The following is a 19,681-nucleotide window of genomic DNA, read 5'->3' as shown; positions in this document are numbered from 1 at the left end:
CCGCCATTACTTTGGTGAAAACTCGCGGAGCCGTTGTTAAACCAAAAGGTAACGCCCGAAACTGGTAATGAAGGTTGCCAATAGCGAACCTCAGGTATTGCTGATGAGACGCTGCTATAGGAATATGCAGGAAAGCATCCTATATATCCAAGGAGACCATGTAGTCCCCAGGTTCCAAGGCCAGAACTATAGAGCGAAGGGTTTCCATACGGAACTTGGAAACCTTCACAAACTTGTTCAATGCCTTGAGGTTGAGAATGGGCCGGGAGGACCCATTCGGTTTTGGGACTAGAAACAGCGGAGAATAGTACCCCCGGCCCCTCTGAGCAAGAGACACCTGTACTACAACTCCTGTATCCAGGAGGGTCTGTACCACCGAATGCAGAGTGTTTGCCTTTGTCTGGTCCGACGGGACGTCTGTCTGGCAAAATCGATGAGGTGGTCGGTTTTTGAAGGCTATGGCGTAACCTCGAGTGACGACTTCCCGTACCCAGGCATCTGAAGTGGTATTCAACCATTCCTGGGTATACCCTAGAAGCCGGCCCCCCACCCTGGGATCCCCCCGGGGTAGGCCTGCCCCGTCATGCGGCAGGCTTATCGGTCTTGGAAGCTGGCTGACGGGCAGCCCAGGCTCTTTTGGGCTACGGCTTACCAGGTTTGGAAGTGCGGGCCTGCTTGTGGTACGCCTGACCTTTTGCTTTACCTGAAGGGCGAAAGGGGCGAAAGGACGTACCTTTAGCCTTCGACACAGAAGGAGCGGTATGTGGAAGACAGGCAGTTTTGGCAGTAGCCAAGTCAGCCACTATCTTATTTAAGTCCTCCCCAAACAGAATATCTCCCTTGAAAGGGAGTACCTCCAGGGTTTTTCTAGAGTCCAGATCCACAGACCAGGTTCTCAGCCACAATATCCGGCGAGCCAGGACTGACGTAGTAGAGGCCTTGGCTGCTAGGATACCGGCATCTGAAGCCACCTCTTTAATATAGCGAGAAGCTATGACAAGCATTGTCTAGCATGGTCAGAGGAGATTTCAGTATCTAACTCCTAGGCCCACGCTTCAATAGCCTCAGCAGCCCATGTAGCTGCAATAGTGGGCCCTTGCGCAGCACCCGTGAGGGTGAAAATCGCTTTCAGACAACCCTCCACACGCTTATCCGTAGGCTCTTTTGGAGACATGACGGTAGTGACAGGCAGAGCTCAGGGAAACCACCATCCTGGCCACATGTTAGTCCTCTGGAGGAGGCATTTCCCAATTCTTAGACAGCTCTGGCACGAGGGGATAGCGAGCCAGCATCTTCTTGTGAGGCACAAACTTCGTACCCGGGTTTTCCCAGGGTTCCTGACGTATATCCACTAGGTGGTCAGAGTGAGGTAAAACTTGTTTAACCACCTTCTGACGCTTGAACCTATCTGATTTCTTAGGAGGGACGGATGGCTCGGGATCATCCGTAATCTGTAGAATTAACTTAATAGCCTCCAAAAGATCAGGAACATCCACATGTGAACTACCCTCCCCATCAGCCGTATCTGAGTCAGAACCTGTGGGGTCAGTATATGTGCCGTCTTCATCAGACGAGGTGTCAGTGACAGCAGTGGATTGTGAGGAGACAAGCGCTCGCTTAGAGGATCCCTTGGACTTAGGCGAGCGATGGTCAGACTTTTTAGTAGTCAGGGACTGGTTCAACTTCTTTAACTGAGCAGGTAAATCGTCCACCCACGGTGGGTTAGCTACAGGGACCACATACGGTTGTACCGGCATCGGGGGTCCCATAGGGGGTGTTAGTTTATGAACTAGCATATGCAGAAGTGTTGAAAAAGCGGCCCACGGTGGGTCAGTATGTGCCTCCGTTGCCACAGTCCCACTGGGGGGCAAGGAGCCCCCAGAACCAGAGCCCACAGCTGCTATATTCTCCTCATATGGGTCTGTGGTTTCAGCAACACCGGCAGTGTGTTCAGCCCCAGAACCATTACCCTCAGAAGCAGACATGATATAACTTGCAGTATGAGGTAACACAGTACAATTATTAGCAGCACTGTATCTCTAAACCCAAACTCCTGTGCAGTGTAGTCAGCACTAGCAGAGATAAAGGAGAGATATGGTGACTAAATCACAGAGAAAAATACGTAATACAGTATATCTTTGTGAAAATCCTATATTAGATAAAACCTGACGCACTAAGCCCCCTCAGGTTATAGAATATAGGGATAGCAGGTTAAGTGAAAGACACGAAATGGACACCACTCAGCTATCAAATGCACACACAGATTGTCACAGTTTGTACAATGCAGAGGTTATTACTGACAATAATACTGCACTGGACTAGCTTACACAGCTATATAACAAATTATATAACAGTACACAGTAAGAACTGGATGTATATCACAGGGTAATTGTACTAGAAAACCCTGACTAAATGCACTCTTTCTTACTAACACTGACTAAAAAAGGCAGGTAGAATACTTAAGTGTCATGTAAACTCACAGCACTGACAACCAGGCGGCTTTACATAGGAGGATTTGCCCAAGCAGTCCCAGGAACAGTGAGCTGAGGGATAATGGCGCCGCAGACACTGACAGGGAGTGAGGAAAAGACATATATGCAGCTTATCCCCTCTGCTGGCAAAACCACCGGGTACTGTGGGCGATATAAGAATTGTTTTAGAGAGAAAACCTGACCTGCGCCCATGCCCTGGTGATCTAGTGGGATCGCCTGTATCCACAGTGTCCACCGCCAGCGCGCACGCGGCCCGCCTCCCACTGACCGCGCGATCGTGATGAAGACCAGGTCCCGCAAGCGGGACCCACTTACCACCTCCCGAAGCGCGACCACGCGACCCTGGAGAGCCCCAGCCGTGTGTGTCTAAAGTGAAGAAAACCGGAGCCTCCGCTGTAGGTACCCGGCAACCAGGGCTCGGGAGTGTACAGCACCGCTGGGGAGAGGTGGAGCTGCAGCAGTGAATGTCACAAGACATTTACCACCGCTGCTGCCCTTGAATTCTTCACTTTTTACCTCATAAAAAGCTTTTCTTAGGGCTGCCTGGAGCAGCCCCTCTGTTCAGTGCCTGCTTACTGCAGCACCAACTGACAAACTGAGCTCCTGTGCTGGGAGGCGGGGTTATAGAGGAGGCGGCGCTGTGCATTCTGGGAACAGTCAAAGCTTTGAGCCTGTTGGTGCCTCGGATCAAGATCCTACTCTACACCCCATTGTCCAATCCTTGTGGAGCCCAGTGTACCCCGCAGCAGAAAATAAAATACTGCAGTCTGACTAGCAATGTCACAGAACTTATGAAAATAAAATAAAAATTGTATAGTAATAGAAATTGTATATAATTATATTTTAAACTTTTGTAAGTTTTATTATTTTATTTTTACACTGGGGCAGAGACCCTGGATGGACGAACATATCACTTCTAGGATGGACAGATCAACCCTTGTTGTAAGATACACCACAAGATAACAGACAGAGCACCCCTCGACTGATACACCAACCCTACAGTAACCAGCAGCCCCATGCCTCACAACCCCAGCACTGAGACAGACACATCTGATCAGTGCACTCTCAACAGCCAGGATGAAAATGGTGGCGATCACCGGGACCTTTATAGAAACCAAAACCTGCACTAATACGACAGTGGGATGATAATGTTTTGCCTCATTTTGGGATCCGAGTCTGGCGGGATGCCCTGAGCCAGACTTGAATCCAGGCTCGGAACGCAAAGTTCTGATGGAACCGGACCCGCTTATCTCTAAAAAAAAATATATATATATATATATATATATATATATATTTATATTAGAGATGTGCAGCGGGCATTTTTCGGGTTTTGTGTTTTGGTTCTGGATTCGGTTCCGCGGTCGTGTTTTGGATTCGGACGCATTTTGGCAAAAGCTCCCTTAAGAATTTTTGTCGGATTCGGGTGCGTTTTGGATTTGGGTGTTTTTTTACAAAAAACCCCCAAAGACAGCTTAAATCATAGAATTTGGGGGTAATATTTATCCTGTAGTATTATTAACCTCAATAACCATAATTTCCACTCATTTCCAGTCTATTCTGAACACCTCACACCTCACAATATTGTTTTTAGGCCAAAAGGTTGCACCAAGGTCACTGGATGACTAAGCTAAGCGACCCAAGTGGTCAGCACAAACACCTGGCCCATCTAGGAGTGGCACTGCAGTGTCAGACAGGAGGGCAGATATAAAAAAAAAGGCCCCTAACAGCACATGATGCAAAGACGAAAAAAAGGTGCACCGTGGTTGCTGTAGGCCTAAGCTAAGCGACACAACCACCTGGCCCATCTAGTAGTCTCACGCAGTGGCTGAATGTCAAGAGTGGGCCGCAATTGTTCGGTCCACTGACAGCATCTCCGTGCTGCTCCAGTCACTTTAAAAAAAATATGCAATTGGTGGACTTATACGGCAGTACCCCAGAACTAATACAGCAGTACCCCTGGACTCATACAGCAGTGTCACACAGGATGGCACTTTTCAAAAACTAGGCCCCAAACAGCACCTCTTGCAAAGGTGCAATGAGGTAGCTATATGACTAGGCCAAGCGACACAAATTCCAACTGGAATTCTCTCTTACTTCCTAGAGAATTTTGGGAATCATCATAGAGCATGTGTCACTGGCCTAGACTGAGGGTGTTGTGGACTCGGGGATTCTTCCGATGGTTGGGAAGAGGAACCACAACTGAGCTGGAACAGGGGTGGCCTAATATAGGATTTCCTCATACAGGACGCTGACAGTAAGGTTTGGTGAATATTGAAGAGTTTTATTGCAGGAAAAGAACAACTTAAATTCATATATCATAAAGGAACTTATGAGGGAATGTCCAGACCCATTGAAGGGTTTTGTGAGCAATATTAGAGATGCTGGTGACTGTAGGAACTGTGGGTGATGTTTAAAAGTCACTGATAACTTGAAGAACTTGTAAATGGTGGTTAAAGACACAGATGGTTAAAGAACTTGTAAGCGGTGATTAAGACACTGGTAATTTGAAGAACTTAAGTGCAGTGGTTTAAGACGCTGTTGATTTGTAGAACTTGAGAACGGTGACTGAGACGCTGATGATGTGAAGAACTTAAGTGCAGTGGTTTAAGACGCTGTTGATTTGTAGAACTTGAGAATGGTGACTGAGACGCTGATGATGTGAAGAACTGAAGTGCAGTGGTTTAAGACGCTGTTGATTTGTAGAACTTGAGAACGGTGACTGAGACGCTGATGATGTGAAGAACTTAAGTGCAGTGGTTTAAGACGCTGTTGATTTGTAGAACTTGAGAACGGTGACTGAGACGCTGATGATGTGAAGAACTGAAGTGCAGTGGTTTAAGACGCTGGTGATCCGTAGAACTTGAGACCAGTGATTTAGGGCCCGCAGCCCACGCTGATTCCTAGGTGCTCTGGTGACTAGACGGCCGAGAGATACACCAGCCGCTGAATACACTGGAACCGGTGCAGCGAACTGGCACCTGGAAATGCCGGAGACACTGGAGTACAACTTCAGAGATCCTTGCCAGGAACAAGAGCGCTGGCATCCACGTCAGGGAAAGACGATACTCAGGCGCCGAGGCTCTGTCCGGCGTCTGACTTTGAATCTCCCGCCAAAAAGGCTGAATTTGGACCTTTCTCTTAGCACAGAAGAGCCAACATCCACTTTTGCAGCCTCTTTCACACAGCGCCAACGTTACTTCTTCTATTAGAGACATTTGCTTGATTCATGCTTACTTCATTAAATTTTTAGCAGCTGTTATGTACTACTGTCTAGTGTGTTTTTAAAGGTGTTGTTTATTTCTTGGTTACACAGACATTTCTAGCATGGCGCACATTAAAAACAAGAAGCAGGTTTACATATGGAAAATGTAATTTTCACAAGGCGGTGTAATATCTGTTCAATCAGAAGTCCCACTGAGTTATCCATTTTGCCTGTTACAGCTTGTAACATTTATTACACATTAAAATGCCTACTAATATGTTATTATAGATATGTGTTAATTAGTAAGTGTCCCTTACTACATCAATTAAAGAAATGATCAGGACAGTAGACTTGGTAAGGATCCTGATTCAGAGTTGTATGCAAACCTGATTATTTCGGACTTCCAGTTCCAGCTCCCATGTGAACGGGTGCCTGGTGTGAGAGCTCCGCTGCTACCCCAGCCACCACAGCACGCAGCGCCGCGTTAGCTGCTTGAATCCCGGCGGTAGCTGTAGCTTAGGTGAGGGGAAAGCCTCCTCCAGCATATGGAGAAGTTCCTCACCTCTCCCATGCCGGCAAAGCAGCAGAGATCCCGCTCTGAACGGCTGCGTGTGGAATCCAACATGGCCGCCGCACCAGACACACTGGAGGGCACACAGACACTGGTTGATGGATCTCAGCCTCCCCCACCTGACCCTGCAGCTCCGGTCTCGTATGGGGATGTAGTGAAAGCAATTCAGGTAACGATGGGGCCCCTCATGTACGCGCACGCTGCTAAGCTGACGCAGGTGGCACAGGACATTAAGTCTCAGCTGAAACAGCTGTCCCAGAGAGTATTAACTACTGAGCAAAGATTGGGGGAAGTATTCCAAGATGTGGCGGAATTAAAAACGAATGCTGACACTAAGCACGCACAAATCTTATTAACAAGTTATGAATAAGTTAGACGACCTTGAAAACAGGTCGAGGAGAAATAATCTCAGGATCATGGGCTAAGCAGAATCACTTAAAGGGCCAGACCTATACCGTTTTTTACAAGTGTCCCTCCCGGAGTTGTTTGAGATCCAAGACACATGTGCAGACATGGTAGTGGAGAGGGCCCATCGCTTAGGACCACCCCGGACGGGTCAGAATGCGAGACCGCGAGTAGTGATTTTTCGCTGTTTAAACTTTCTTCACAAAGAAGCTATTTGATCTGCTTCCAGGAGACACAGGGCTCTCTCATGGGATGGTTGTGACATTTGTCTTTTTCAGGATTATTCTGCGGAAGTATCAAGAGCCCGCAGGGACTTCTCTCAGATCTGCTCCCGCCTGGTCCAGGAGGGCAGGAAGTTCGCACTGCTGTACCCCTCACGTTTACGGCTCTTTGAGGGGGACTCCTTTTGGGACTTTTCCAATGCAGCTGACACGGCTGGGTATTTATCTGAAGGCAGGAAATCGGGACATTCATCTTCTCCTAACTCTCCACGTTCCACATCATAGGCCCCGAGCGGAGGGTTACATGTGATACCTGGTGGATGGCCTGTGGGTTCCGGATGGGACTGCTTATTTGCTTGATATATGTATGATATCCACGAGCGGGGAATTATTACTGCTTAAAAGATTATCATCTAGTTTATACGTATCCGGCACCCTCTTCTTCTAAGCCTCAGGTTTATTCTATTTAGTTAGGATGGGGGGAAGCTGGGATTCTCACTTACCTCTTTGAATGTCTTTACTGGCTGGGGTGTGCTAGGGGTAAGCATGCCATGTTTGAAGTTAGCCTTATGGGGTTCTACATGGCTGGAAGTTCTTATTTCTTGGATGGCTGGGGCGCTTTGTTGCCTCATGTCCTGTTATGTTTCTTTTTTCTATGTGTCGTTGCCCTATTTGTGTCTTGTCCTGTATCCCTTGTATGTTTGCTGAAGAGTCGTAGTGGACTGGGAAGCGGTGGCTGGACCACTGCCTCCTCTATGTAATCGTCATTATTTATATGGGATTGTTTAGATTGGTTGTATGTCTTCTTTAACAATTAGCACGTGGAATGTGGGGGGCATTAACTCCCCGGCTAAGAGAAAAAAAATCCTCATGTATTTGAATAAGCTTCGTATGGATGTAGCATTTCTACAGGAGACGCATCTACTCCCTCTGGAGATTGCCAAACTTAACACACTAAGGTGTTCGGTGGTGGCCTCTGCCTCATACACCTCTAATTCCCGGGGGTGGCCATTCTAATTAGACAGTCATTATCCCATACTGTTCATTCTGTGCATGTTGACCTGCAGGGTCGGTATGTTATCGTAGATGTTACAGTAGATTGCACATGCTTATTGCTATGTAACATATATGCTCCAAATAGTCGCCCCAAAGCATTCTTCTTAGATTTATTGAACAACTATATGGTCATACAGATTCTAATATTGTGCTAGGTGGGGATTTTAATGTGGTTTCATCTCCTGTTTTGGATAGGAATATGGCTCCGGGTCGGGGGAATAGCATCCCGAAAATTGGTATCCCTTTTATGACACGCCGACTGCGGGTGGTGGATGTGTGGTGGGCGTGCTATCCGCTTGAACGGGATTATACTTGCTTATCCGCTGCATATGGTACGCTCTCCCGCATTGACTACCTGTTGTTGTCAGAACATATGTTCCCGAAAGTTATGGATGCTAGGATCAAAGCTATTAGCATTTCTGATCATGCCCTGTGCTGGATGAAAATGTCGGTGCAAGTAGACAAGGGTCCATTGAGACAATGGCGTTTCCCGGCACATCTGGCTAATTCATTGAAATTTCGTAAGTTCTGGCAGGCATCCAAGCCAGTCATGAGAGGGGTTATTCTGTCTTATTGTGCACACAGGGATAGACAATTAGATGGCTCATATTTGGAAGCCCAGGCTAACTTGACAGCGTCCTTTCAACGGTTCAAGCAATACTCGACCCAGAGGCAGAACTCTGGGAGGCAACGGAGTCAGCTGCCGCCGGGCTCCAGCTTTGAAGGGGGTCACCTCTCCTCCTGTTCCGTGTGTTCAGTGACATTAATCAATTAAGTTAATTGACAGCATCCGGTATCTCTTCCGTAGTCGACTTCCCCACTAGTCACTTCACCTTACAAATCACACCCTCTTTATTATAGATATACTGGAAGCAGACACCTTACTGATGAAGCTATTTGCTCCTATAAAGGAAACATGAGAATTCTAACTATATGAAGTTATTTTTCTGACAATTACACGTAACTTCATATAGTTAGAATTCTCATACTTCCTATGTAAGAGCAGATATCTCCATCAGTAAGGTGCATGCTACCAGTGTAAAAGGTTGTGGGTTCTAATCCTGGATATGACATTTGCAAATTAATCAGCAAAATAATCAGCATTGTGAGTGACTAAGCAGATCTATGTAGTGTGTGGTTGGACCCCTACATAGATCTGCCTAGTTGCAACGGTTTTGTAGTAGCTTCATATAGTTAGAATTAGAGAGCGGGTTCGGTTTTACTAGGTGTTACTCAGATCCAGAGGCAGAACTCTTGGAGGCAACGGAGTCATCTGCCGCCGGGCTCCTGTTCTGAAGGGGGGCACTTCTCCTCCCATTCTGTGACACCATTGAATTAAGTTAATTGATAGCGGTCACTGTCTTTTCAGTGGCCGACTTCCTCACTGGTCCCTGCACCTTACAAATCACACCCTCTCTATTATACTGAATATACACATTTTACAAGTGTCACACCTAGGATTAGAAACCACAACCTATAACACTGGAAGCAGACACCTTACTGATGAAACTGTTTGATTACTGTATAGGAAATATGAGAATTTTAACTACTGTATATGAAGATACTTCTCTGACAATTACACATAACTTCATATAGTTAAAATTCTCATGCTTCCTCTACAGGAGCAAATCACTCCATCAGTAAAGTGTCTGCTGTTAGTGTAACAGGTCATGGGATCTAATCCTGGGTATAACTGTTAAGAAATGTGTGATTCAAAATAAAAGACAATTAAATGTATAAATATAGTATATACATTATTTTTCAGAACACTACACACACACACACACACACACACACACACACACACACACACACATATTTATCTTAATATGGAAATAGGGGGGCACCAATATTCATCTTGCCTCCGGGCAACTGGGATGAACTTACGCCACTGCTGATGACATGTTGCTATTTATCTCTGATCCCTGCAACTCAATAGAACCTATTATTTCTATCATTGATAGCTTTGGATCTCTTGCTGGTTACAAGGTTAATCTTTCCAAATCAGAACTACTGCCTCTATCAGGAGATGCGTAATCTTTTAAAGATCACCCTGTTTTATCTCAGTTTCCTAGGACCAAGGGGGCTCTTAAGTATTTGGGGATAATGATTCCTGCATCACTGGAAATGTTGTATGCTGTTAATGTTACACCGGTCCAGACGGCTCTACGTGACCTCCTGAACGGGTGGGTTAATTTGCCTTTGTCCTTGCTAGGTAAAGCCACTGCCCTGAAGAGCATGGTGTTCCCAAAGCTTTCATATATACTACAGATGTTGCCATTACGCCTAACAAAAAAGGACTGCAGGTTTGTGAATTCCATGTTCTCTAGGTTTCTATGGGGAGGGAGGAAGCCGAGGATTTCTTATGCTAAGCTTCAGCTGCCACGCGCGCAGGGGGGGTTGGGTATCCCAGACTTGGAAGTTTTCAGTAGAGCTGTAATGTTCCGCTACGTCACAGACTGGCTATGGCAGCGCGTCTGTTTTACCAATTATCCATTAGAAGAGGAATTGTTTGCCCCTTTTTCCCCCAGCGCTCTCCTTCACACCCCAAGAAACAAACTTCCGGCATCGCTCAGGACGAATATTCTTCTTTTTGACACTCACGGAGCCTGGCATTATTCCAATTCTAAATTACATAGACACCTTAGCTCTTCCTGATACACAACTTTCTGGGGGAAACCTTGCTTCAGTCCTGGGTTGGAAAATGATACTTTTAAACTGTGGAGGGAGCGGGGAATTTCGACTATTAGAGACTTATTTGACCCTGGTGGGAGGCATGTGTTGCCCTTTGAGGAATTGAAATCCAGAAATGGTATATCGAATTCCAATTTCTTTATGTACTTGCAAGCCCGACACTTAAGCACTACTATGGCCGCCCCTATGTCCTCACCAGACATCCCGGATCCGATAGCCACCCTCCTCACTCTCACGAATACCTCTACCTATCGATTATCATACTATTATGATCACATACGGGTGGCGCAGACGGAAAAGTTGTGGCACCGTACGTTTTCCAATTGGGAGGGTGATGTACTGGGCTGTCCGTCTCAGTCAACTCTACTGAGCTCATGTCAGTCTACATTTAAATATTTGCACTCGGCACAGCTTCAGGAAGTGTATTTTAAGATACTGCATAGGGCTTATATAGCTACAGCCCAAAGAGTGCATATGATCCCGGACGGGACTAGTGAATGTTTAAAATCCCACGTGTCACGGGCCTCCTTTTTCCATTGCTTTTGGACATGTGGGAAAATTGCTACGTTTTGGAACAAAGTTATTGTATTTATTAATCAGACCCTCTCATTGGGGGTTTTTAGGGACCACATGGCCTGTTTATGTAACTGTTATGAGAGTTGGCCTCTGGGCCCATATAGGAGGTGAGTTACTCCCATTCTCATGGTCATTCTCACGGTGGCTAACAAAGTTATTTTAAATCATTGGACAAAAAGGTCGTCTCACTCTTTAGGGGAACTAAAAAATGTACTTCTACGTGTTCTCTACTTTGAACGCCAAGCCACCTTGCCAAACATTGAGAGGGGTGTTGCTCGCTTTTATTCGAAATGGGGGCTTTACATCGACAGCTTAGATATTGATACGCAGGCTCATATTGAAAAGCTCTTTGAAAATACCTCTTGGATTCTTCATAAACGTGTAGATGCTAATTGATGATATCTATGTACCTTGATGTTCTGCAGATGATGAGTTCATAGATTCTATATACTATACGTGGTCCACACGACGACGGAGTGAAATGTCTTGTCTTGTCTTTCCCTCCTTCCCTTCCCTTCTTGTGTGTCCCCTTATCATTTTCTGATGTTTATTGGTGGTGTATATTAGCTTACAATGTATAGGTGCAAGGTATGCAGAATTGTATGGCACAAGTTATAGTGTAATGAGATACCCGCAATTTCAGAAATGTGTGGCTGTATGTATTTCTGCTTCTCTTTTATTTTTTGATCGACCACTGTATGCACCCTTTACCTCGTGAAAATAAGAAAATAATAAAACAGTTTTACAAAAAAAAAAAAACCAACTGATTATTTTGCAGTTGAGTGGTTATGAGCCGACTATGCATGTGTTTGAGTCACACTGCACATGTATCACAATGGTCGCAGAGAGGATTTATTTGCAAAGTGATTGACAGATATGGACTATTTGTGGAGATAACGGGGGGTGGGGTAAAAAATGCTGGTGTGTTGGAACTGTTTTAGGGGCGTGTCTAAGTCTGCAACTGTGATCCTATACATAGTTAAAATGTGTACTTCCTGCAGTCATGCTCAGTAATTGACATATCTGTGGCACCTTGGGTTGCCGGTCAATTTGGATATCACAAGAATAAAGTTGGCTGCGGCCACGAGTCATAACAAGAGATATGCACCAAACCCCATGTTTTGGTTTTGGTTCTAATTCATTATTGTGTCTTGGTTTTGGTTTTGCCAAAACCACCCTCACGTATTTTGTTTTCTGTTTTGGATCTGTATCTTTTTTTAATTAATAATTACAGCTGAAATCAATTTTGGCCTGTTTATGTCCCTAAAGTATTATTGACCTCATTAGTAACCATAAACATTAATTTCCAGTCATTTCCAATCAATTTTGGCCACCTCACAGTTCACAAAATTGTTCACCAATATTGTCCAAAGGATGGCTGGCTAAACTAAGCAACAGAGCAGTGGCACAAACACACAGCAGTTTAAAAGAATATACTGTCGTACATTTATGAAACATTACCACATAGCAGTGGCAGAAAGGGACTTTTTTTTTAATCCAAAACACACAAAATCCAATTCTGGGAGGATAATGTTTTGCCTCATTTTTGGATCCGAGTCTGGCAGGAATGTCTGAACCAGGACTTGGATCTACTTGCAACCCGGAAGTTAGGGTGGTTTTGGTTTCCATGGAAAGCAAATAGTCCAGTCAACGAAGGGCAAAAAATGCCCTCACCTAAAAATAATTCCAACAGTTTTGAAACTTGGCACACTTACTTAGAGGTGTCTAGTGATAAATTACACAAAAGTCCTGATGAATCGGAGGTGAGCTCTAACGTCAGTGACGTGAAACATGTCACTTTTTGCAGTTTTTTTCATTTTTTATCTCGGAAACTGTTGGTCCTAGCAAATATGTAGTCATATACAACAATAAAGCTTATCAGTCATAATAGGTTTTCACCTAAAAATAATCGATAATACAATTTTTAATTTCACAGCTTTGAAATTAAATACTTAAACAAATCCCAACCGGGGACTTAGAGTTTCAGTGGCAGCGACCATTCAGCTTAAACATGGTCCCTTCCAGAATGCATAACTTACCTTCCAGGGGTCCTAGGAACCCCAGGAGGACACTTGCTCTACCAACCTACCGAGTTTCATAATTTTGGGGATCCAGGAAGGGTACGGGCGGGGGGGGGCACCCTGACCCACCCTGACCTAGCTCTCCCAAAATGGGGTCTACAAACTTGGGGTCACCGGTTTGCGCAGTGTTTTGTGCTCACGGTTTGGGGTACTCAGACCCTCCAGAGAGCTTGACCCCCAATAGTGTCCAGGTAGCTTACCATTCCGGAATGGAATGTCCACAATAGTACTGCACATATAGCTTGGGAAAGTTCAGTAATTAGGGGGCAGCAGGTAGTGTACATAGAGTCAGCGCTGTGCTACCGCCTCTCTTTAACTCGCCACTGTTATAACAATCAGTCAGCTGTTGGCCAACTAGGCATTGTTGGCAGGGTGTCTTAACAGTAGTCCCATATAGCAGTAGTGGGAGGAGATGGAAGGTGTGACTCGCTGGAGATCTATAGCAGACTCCGTGATGTTAGCCTCCATTATGTGCAGCTGTGTGTGAAAGCTCTGTATTATGTGGCTACGGTATTTTGCGGTGGAGACTGAGAACAGTTTCCCACAGATACCGCTTAGATTCAGTCCATAAATAAGGAGGTCCCAGCTTGGCTTACGCATTTCTCCGCCATCAGGGTAAGGCGGTTTCCTCAGAAGCAGTATGCTGGATTAAGAAGAGGGTTTTTTTTATCCTCCTTGCAGCCAATCATTCCTCCATTGATTGACTGCACAATTCACTTGTGGTACTTCAGCATTCCCAATCTACCAGTGTTCCCTTTCCTGCTTCTCTCAAGTGTTACTGGGAGCTCTTTGATTTACTTCTCAGCCAGCTGCACTTATTCTCCAGGTATAAGTACTTACATTCCCTCTGCAGACATCCTGAAATCCTGCATGCTTTAACTCTTGACACTCCTGCAAGTACCTTAGTCTGCTACCTGTACAACTCTCTTTAGCATTACTCAGTCAGCGCTCAATTTAGCTGGACATTTTCATCACAAGTTCCTGTAGTGCATGCCCAGTAGTTCTACCAGTACACCTGCTCACTAATAGCAGCACAAGCAACTGAATGTATGGATTCAGTAATCTACCACTGTACACTGCACCACCTGTTGTTTGTACTCCAGCCAAGGCTGCTCATTTGTGCCTTCCTAGTAATTCTCTATATATGTGCATAGTACATCTATCTGAGCCATGTAACTCTTGTGTGTGGCACCACATTTCCAAGTTTGTCAACTCATCTGCTCATTGTGGGTCCCAGCTACTGATCTCAGTATCATACCCAGTAATCATACTATATTTAAGTTCAGGCATTCTGCATTGAGACTGGTTCCATTCCTGATCAACCTATATAATTCCATCTGCTCCAGTTCCGGTTCAGTCAATATACGTCAGTCCTGTTCCACTCCTACATTTGATCTATTACCAGCTTGTCAGTGGTCCCAGTTCTGGTTTCCCCGGTCCTGCCCCACATCAAGTCTTGATTCCTGACAGTCTATAGTCTCAGTTACTGCAGATGTACAGTAGAACACAATACATTATTGCCCCTCAAAATAACAATTAAATACCCTGTGTACTTATACCATATTGTTCTACAGTAGGGCAATCCCTCCGGTAGCGTCGTCACCTCTTCACAGTGATAAACTCTGTTCATTGTACAACTGCCACCACTAATGAGAACAAATCATCATAACCCAACACCCCACATTAAACCCAATATAAAATACTATTGCATTAGGTTGAGTGCTGTCTTGTGTAAGTTACACTTGACTAATGAGCCTACTTTTAAAGTCTGTAACAGACTCACCATTCGTGAGACATGTGTGTGCTTACACAAAATTTATGAATTCAGCTTTTAGAATTAACTCTAGATTTTTACAATTTTATTGCAAGATGGGACATCCTGTGTATATATCTACATACGGGCCCTCATTCCGAGTTGTTCGCTCGCAAGCTGCTTTTAGCAGCATTGCACACGCTAAGCCGCCGCCTACTGGGAGTGAATCTTAGCTTAGCAAAATTGCGAATGAAAGATTCTCTAAATTGCGAATAGAAATTTCTTTGCAGTTTCTGAGTAGCTCGATACTTACTCTGCCACTGCGATCAGTTCAGTCAGTTTCGTTCCTGGTTTGACGTCACAAACACACCCAGCGTTCGCCCAGACACTCCCCCGTTTCTCCAGCCACTCCCGCGTTTTTTCCATAAACGGTAGCGTTTTTTCACACACACCCATAAAACGGCCAGTTTCCGCCCAGAAACACCCACTTCCTGTCAATCACACTACGATCACCAGAACGAAGACAAAACCTCGTAATGCCGTGAGTAAAATACCAAACTTCTTAGCAAATTTACTTGGCGCAGTCGCAGTGCGAACATTGCGCATGCGCAATTAGCGGAAAATCGCTGCGATGCGATGAAAATTACCGAGCGAACAACTCAGAATGAGGGCCACTGTACATTTGGTAAAAGTAGGACAATTTGTGTAACCTGGGCACTTTTTTTTTAAATAAAATAATGGAATCACCATGCTATGGTAACAGAATCACCTGAATTTTGAGGTATATCTCAAAATCTTATCTTTTTCTGTAACTGAATCAACGTTACTGTTGTATGTTTAAATTTAACCACATCATGGCAAAATAACTATTTATTGTGGTTAAATTGCCTTATTTCCATTATATTAACCCTGATTTTGAGATATTGAGAATCATTCCGAGTTGATCGCGCGCTGCCGATTTTCACTGCGCTGTGATCAGGTCTCTACGGCACATGCGTATGCACCGCTATGTGCACGCGCACCGTACGGGTACAATGCGGATCATTGCTGAGCTATGGATTTAACGAAGAATTCATACGCACAGCCGATCACAAGTAGATTGACAGAAAGAGGGCGTCTATGGGTGTCAACTGACCGTTTTTTGGGAGTGGTAGGGAAAACGCAGGCGTGTCCGGGCGTTTGGAGGGCCGGTGTGTGACGTCAATTCCGGCACCAAAAAGACTGAAGTGATCGCAAGGGCTAAGTAAGTTCAGACCTGCTCTGAAACTGCACAAAATGTTTTTGCAGAGCTCGGCTGCACAGGCGTTCGCACACTTGCAAAGCCAAAATACACTCCCGCGTGGGCGGCGACCATGCATTTGCATGGCTGCTAAAAGTAGCTAGCGAGCAATCAACTCAGAATGAGGGCCATTGGGGGTAATTCTGAGTTGATCGCAGCAGGATTTTTGTTAACAGTTGGGGAAAACCATGTGCAGTGTGCACTGCAGGGGAGGCAGATATAACATGTGCAGAGAGAGCTAGATTTGGGTGTGGTGTGTTCAATCCAGAGCCGTAACTAGGTGTGTGCCGATGGTTCCTTGCCCACAGCGCAAAAGCACTGAGGGCGCACCATCGGCCATCACACCCGCTGCTAGCTCTCACTTACTGGCTGCTGATGGCGGCGGCGCCGCCGCCTGTGTCCCGCGGAAGGCGGCAGCGCCGCCTGCATGCTGTGTGCTGATCAAGTTGCCGCCCGTGTCCCTCTGCAGCCGCTGCCCCTGCAACTTCCTCTGAAGTTGAAGCCGCGGCGTCCGTCCGTCCGCCCGCCTGTGTCTAGCTGATGCCGCCGGCTTCAGCTGGACACAGGCGGGCAGGCGGGCGGGCGGCCGGACGGCAGCGGCGGCGGCTTCAACTTCAGTTCAGAAGTTTTCAAGCCGCAGCGCTGCGGCTTCACTGTGACTGTGACTGACGATGGCCCAGCGGCAGCCCGGCCCCCCTCCCCTGCAATTCGGGAGAGACGTCACGTGATGCTGTCAGACGTCTCTCCCACACTGCCCTGCGCCCACACTCTACTGCTGCAAAGCGAGGAACCATGGACTGTGCCTCTAGAACGTGGAAGAGCCTGTCCTGTGTGCTGCTGGTAAGGTTAGTATATTTCACTGTTATTATGAGCAAAGAGAAAAAAGTACTTTATATGTTTTAAATGTTGCTTTCAAAGGTTTTGTTTTATTATATTTAGGGTGTGATGTACTTCCTGCGCGTTATTTTCCTTTCCTCTTCCCGGCTACTGGTCACCGTCCTGCTGGCCGTTCCTCCTCCGGCACGGCGCCTGTGTGCCTGAGTGCGGTGACCGGGCAGGAATCCCCCCCCTCCCCTTGCTCCTCCTCCGGCGCCTGCTCCATCTTCACAGCCAGCAGCAGCACTCTCCCCTGTCTGTGCTCCAATGTCCTACCGCCTCAGTGAGTGCATAATATTCTCTCTCTCTCTCCTCCTGTGGATTACATTGTTTGTAAGTATAATGTTCATTTTTACAGGTACCGGCCCTATTGGATTCTACTGGACAAGTGGACGTGACCGGCGTGGGATGTAGGTAAGTAATCTGTCTCTCTTTTTTACAGGAACCACCTATTGTATTCTACCAGGGCCGTAACTACGTGTGTGCCAAGTGGGCTTGGCACACAGCGCAGTTGCCCTGAGGGCGCACGGCCAGCGGCATGTAATGAGTCAAATTGACTCATTACATGCCAACTCTAAGTCTCTGCGCCGTGCGCCGCGCTGTGAAGATAGAAGACATCAGCGCCGGGCAGCGGAGAAGGAGGAGGAAGGGGGAGCAGGGAGCCGCAGCAGCGCTATGTTATTGGTAGTAAGCGCCGCTGCAGCATCCCCCTCTCCTTCCGTATTGGCTGCCCGGCAGCCAATACGTAAGGAGAGGGGGATGCTGCAGCGGCGCTTACTACCAATAACATAGCGCTGCTGCGGCTCCCTGCTCCCCCTCCCTCCTCCTCCTTCTCACCTCACTGCCTGCACCGAGGGAGCTGCACGAGGAGCCTGTCAGCGGGGAGAAGGTAAGTATCTCTCTCTCTCTCTCTCTCTCTCGGACACCGCCTGCCGCAATGTGTAAAAAGGGGTCCTGGCTGCCGCAATGTGTAAAAAATGGGACTGGCTGCCGCAATGTGTAAAATGGGGTCCTGGCTGCCGCAATGTGTAAAAAATGGGACTGGCTGCCGCAATGTGTAAAAAATGGGACTGGCTGCTGCAATGTGTAAAAAGGGGGACTGGCTGCCGCAATGTGTAAAAAGGGGGACTGGCTGCTGCAATGTGTAAAAAGGGGGACTGGCTGCCGCAATGTGTAAAAAGGGTCTATCTGCCGCAATGTGTAAAAAGGGGGACTGGCTGCCGCAATGTGTAAAAAGGGTCTATCTGCCGCAATGTGTAAGAAGGGGACGCTGTCTGCTGTAATGTGTAAAAAGGGAGACTGGCTGCCGCAATGTGTAAAAAGGAGGACTGGCTGCCGCAATGTGTAAAAAGGGGGACTGGCTGCCGCAATGTGTAAAAAGGGGGACACTGTCTGCTGTAATGTATAAAAGGGGCTCTACCTGGTGTAGTGGCGCTACTGTGCAGCGTAATTTGAATAATGTAGACTACTGTGCACCGTAGTATGAATTGCTATTATTTTGTGACCACGCCCCTTCCCCGTGAAGCCACGCCCCTAGAATTTTTTGGCGCGCCTACGGCACGCACTGCCCCTATCTTACATGGGGGGGGGGGGCGCCATTGTCGTTTCTTGCACACAGCACTAAAATGCCTAGTTACGGCACTGGTTCAATCTGCAATCTAAATTGCAGTGTAAAAATAAAGCAGCCAGTATTTACCCTGCACAGAAACAAAATAACCCACCCAAATCTAACTCTCTCTGCACATGTTATATCTGCCTCCCCTGCAGTGCACATGGTTTTGCCCAACTGCTAACAAAAATCCTGCTGCGATCAACTCAGAATTACCCCCATTATATGGTAATTTAATCAACACATATATTTTCATTGCTTTGTATGCAATTTAAGGAATGGCTGTCCATAATATTATTCTCATTCAGCGAACACTGACAGTTTTAAGAGCGCTAATATGAAGTAGTATTATAGATCACAAATTAAAATTATTTTCCTCTATTAGCAAAATACAGGGCTGATTAATAATATGTTTTAGGCTCTATGCCCAAATTTTCATGGAATTGCCCAATACCAACTTTATAAATGGGTTACTGCTACTGATCAACCAATGGGATGTAGCTGGGATCCTGGCAGTCAGAATGCCAACGCCGGAATCCTGACACCTGTTAGAATGCCGACACTGGCATCATGAAAGCCGATATCACAGAAGTAAGTATCCTGGGGAGTTTAGGGTTAGGGTGCGGGGGGAAGGGGAGCATTATGGTTAGACTGTGGGGAGGGAGGGTTATGGGGAAAGAGAGGATTAGGGCTAGCTGTGGCGTCATGAGGCGGGTGCGGAGGGTGCGGAGGGTGCGGAGGGTGCGGCCCGCGCCCGGGTTCATAGGCAAACACGGGGGGGTTCCAATTGCACGGAAACCCCCCTCCTCTTGGCAAGTGGCTCACATTGTGGCAACAATAGCAATGCTATATAATATGATTACTAG

The sequence above is a fragment of the Pseudophryne corroboree genome, chromosome 4 (assembly GCF_028390025.1).
Source record: "Pseudophryne corroboree isolate aPseCor3 chromosome 4, aPseCor3.hap2, whole genome shotgun sequence".
NCBI classification, from domain to species: Eukaryota; Metazoa; Chordata; class Amphibia; order Anura; family Myobatrachidae; genus Pseudophryne; species Pseudophryne corroboree.
Note: the sequence above shows the minus strand (reverse complement) of the source record.